Here is a 4,006-nt window from a genome sequence, read left to right on the forward strand (position 1 = left end):
AAAAGAACAAATAAATGTTCACAGAGACTTGGAAATCTATAGATGCAATACGTGTGTTAGAAGCATTATGGGAAAAGTTATTAAAATGGCATTGGCTGGACCAATGCACAGCACCTATTTACATTTTTGTATTGTTGTAGATGGTCTGTAGACAAACATAGTGAAAACATGATTGTTGCCATCAGTTTACAACTTTAATATTAAGAAAATTCAGCAGTTGTTGATCAGATTTGAATACCTTTGAATAATTGTACTTTTATGTTATTTCAGAGTAACCGCATCAAAACCTCAAAGTACAACGTTATCACATTTCTGCCTATCAACTTGTTTGAGCAGTTCCAACGAGTTGCCAATGCATATTTTCTGTTCCTGCTGCTTTTACAGGTTTGTGATTTTAAAATACAGCACACGAGAACCGGAGTGGAACACATTTGCAATTGAAATCATGTGACTGCAATTACACATAGCCTACAGCCTAACTGACACTTCTTTGGCAGTGGAGTACTCAATAACATTTGCATTAAATATTAGAAGAGAAATATTTTCATCTAATGAAACAAGCTCATGGCTGCTGCTAAAATCAATCTCAGTGATTTCTAGCCTTTTTTTTAGTATGTTCAAATTATTCGTAAAACTTATTATGTGTCATGTCATATTTGACAAAAAGCACAACTTACAGTCTGATTTAAGAAATTAGCAAGGCCACCCCCCTTGTGAAATAGCGACCCAATATCTGAGGTGATTGGTTACCATCAGAACATTATCTTATAGTACCACATCTGCCATCAGTTGGCACTTGCCATTGAAGCTGCACTCTTTCCACTGTTGGTCTTGAGATTTATCAATTGAATGGCAATATAACGTTATCTTGAAGCAGTTCGACTAAAGAAAAGGGAATGCACCATTTCTATTGTCTACAATACTAGTTTTCCCCATTTTTTGCAGCTGTCCCTGTGGAGCAACCTGTGTAGTGAGGGTGCGGCGACCAGGTACTCAAGGGGGTAGAAATAACAGTGGAGGGGGTGGGATGTGAATTATTAGCAACAGTCTTAAGTGGCTCCTTTTCAGGGGTGTGCCATCCACACACAATTAACATCCAGGACTCAGCATTGGTTTTAGTGTACCTTTATTTATTCAACGCTCAATGTCATCAGCTGCGATGACTTTCCAAATTTGAACATGGCTTTGAATTTAACACAATGTTGAAATTAAAATGCTTCAAATTAAAAGGACAAATTTAACACAATATATTTTTGGAAGTGGATTCACAGTTAAGTCTGGATTTTTTTTAATCTTTCATAAAGTTTAAAAATTTACAAGCTTTTGTTCAGTTCAACTTTTATTTTGTCAGTTTTCATTTTCCCTTCTGTTTGATTGTAATCACTTTTATGTGCTAAATTTCAACCTTGTCTTGTTGGCTTGAAGTCACTTCAAATTATTAAATATGTGATTTATCCGGTATAAGTCTTTGAATGAGCTGAAATGGATTGTTTTATTTGATGTACAGCACAGGTTGAATGGCCTCTTTTTTTTTCTAACTTAGCCATGCTCATGTTTGTGCTTCACTTGAGCTTATTTAAGGGCATCATTCCTGTTAATTCAGTCTCTTAGTTCAGATTGCTCGATAATTCAGTTGTTTTACTTAAAATCTGTTTTTGTAATTACATTGCTTAATTCCTGTCTCTGGATCACTTTATTTATTATGTAACAAATGAATCACCAGGTGCAAATTGAGCTAAATCCCATGAGTGTACACTTGTGAATTGTTTATCTTGATTCTAATTGGGTTTGTCTTGTTTTTTTTTCAGCTGATTCCTCATATTTCTTCACTGTCCTGGTTTACCACTATAGTGCCTTTAGTGCTGGTGTTAACCATCACTGCAGTCAAAGATGCTACAGATGATTTTGTAAGTACTTAATTCATTTTGAGTGAAGTCAGGTGCAATTGCAGTAGTTCATATTTGCAGGTGCAGTCCTTCAGAGTTTAGAGGCACCGAGTGAAATGCTATATAACAGTATTGGTGCTGATTTTACTCCTTTGCTCTTGCTCCAAGTTAATCGGTGGCATGTGAGATGGTTTGTTGATATAAGACATCGTATGTTCATTTACGTTTGGGCTCCTTTTGTTAGTACCACTTCATTCAAGTCAACTTTGACCCTCAAGTGGATTTGCCATCAGTCTGTAACTTCACAATGCGCCATGCTTGAATTGCTGTTGGTATACAAATGGCAACAGCCTTTGGCCTTGCACAATGTAAATGAGGAAGAATCAAACCATAAGCAAGGTTTTTGGTTTAGCAAGGTCAAAGTTATGTTTTCCAATCCACTTTTGAAGAATTTGTTAATTTATGGTATTAGATGGAGGTGGCTAACCTTTCTGAGCTCAACAGCCAGGAAGAAAAAAATTATGTTAAAAAGCCCAGTGTATGGGCCAATTTGCATTTTATCTTAGGTTCTGAGAAAACAGAATGTGGGATTGATTTACAAAGAGGCTGGTGTCATTTTGAAGCTCCAGCTCCAATTTGACAAACAAGCATGAATCTCCAAGTACACATCTTGTTGCATATGGTCACGTTATGATCTAAAACACAACATTCGTGACAGTCTGTATTCAGTTCCATCATGCATGGAAAGCAGAGTCCCAATATATCTCTGGACATTGATCACTATATTGTATGGGCCTGTAGCTTAAACAGACTGGCACTTCAGCCAAATTCCAGTTAACCTCATATGAACCCTTTGAAATCTCCCCCCATTGCCATTGGCTGTAGAAATTTGGTAATGGTTGTGGAACATGAGGGGGGAAAAGGGATGTTAGGAAATTAAATAGAATGAATTTGTTCATTTGAGGTGATGAACTGACTGCGCTCAGTTATGGAAATTGTGGAAGTGGTTGAGCTGCTTGCAGGAAAATAGCTGACTTCAATTAATTCAGCAAAGGCCTTGGGATTAAAATAAAGTAATGGGGCACTTTTGAACAAAAGATCCCCTTACTTAAGAAGAAGAACATTTATTCACACAAAAACAGTCAGTGGAAAGATAAAATCATTCTGTTTTGCTTTTCAGTTTCGCTACAAGAGTGATAATCAGGTCAACAACCGACACTCTCAGGTGCTCATCGATGGCAAGTAAGTGCTTTATAAATTTTCAATTTGGAAAGATGATAATGGACTGAATGGTCTCTCCCTACCATGAGGTTTCTGTGATGGGTTTATATTTCCAAAGCAGTTGCTGCATACACTTGATTTAAAAATTGAAATGTAAAGTTAACTTGTTTGCTTAACATTCTGCCTTTCTATTTGGCTATTGTGACAATTAATAATTTTATTTGAAGAATATGAATGTAACAAAAAAGCTTGAGCTACAATTAGCAGCACACTGGTTAATCTTTGAATAGACTTGTGTTTGAGTGCAATTATATGTTTGTAAGGATATATTGATAAGGCTATAAATAGGCTCTCATATCCTGCTATTAAAGAATTTTGTTGGCATATGGCAACCAATAATTACAAGTATTGCGGAGAACTGTCAACCAGTGCCAAATGACCCAATACTCTACCTCCTGCAGATGCCACTTTACCCAGATCTTAGTGCTGATTGCCAGCCCTGGATCGGGTCCCAAGCTGTGCTCAAATTCCAACCCGTTGAATTGAATGGAGCTATTTCCTGATGCAAATGAAGCTACCCTATGACTAACGTTAATGGAGCAACTTGAATGGGAACAAGTTTGGAATCTTCAGCTCTCAGGTGGCCCAGTGTCTCCGTGGTTAGCATTGCTGCCTCACAGCGCCAGGGACCTGGGTTCAATTCCAGCCTTGGGTGACTGTCTATGTAGAGTTTGCACGTTCTCCCTGTTTGTGCGAGGGTTTCCTCCGGGTGCTCTGGTTTCCTTCCACAGTCCAAAGATGTGCAGCCAAGTTGGATTGGCCATGCTAAAGTGCCCAAAGTGCCCAGCCATGTGTAGCTTAAGTGGATTAGCCATGGGAGATGCAAGGTTACGGGGAGG

General features: G+C 38.0%; 1 long non-coding RNA gene across 1 annotated transcript; it reads left to right on the plus strand.

The window, feature by feature from the left end:
• Positions 1-270: 270 nt before the first annotated feature.
• LOC125482155 lies at positions 271-3,129 on the plus strand. Its single transcript, XR_007261566.1, has 3 exons — positions 271-384; positions 1,809-1,907; positions 3,067-3,129. It is a non-coding gene; the product is annotated as an uncharacterized LOC125482155 (long non-coding RNA).
• Positions 3,130-4,006: the final 877 nt, after the last annotated feature.

The sequence above is a fragment of the Rhincodon typus genome, unplaced genomic scaffold (genome assembly GCF_021869965.1).
Source record: "Rhincodon typus isolate 14 unplaced genomic scaffold, sRhiTyp1.1 hic_rhity00006480, whole genome shotgun sequence".
Lineage (NCBI taxonomy): Eukaryota > Metazoa > Chordata > Chondrichthyes > Orectolobiformes > Rhincodontidae > Rhincodon > Rhincodon typus.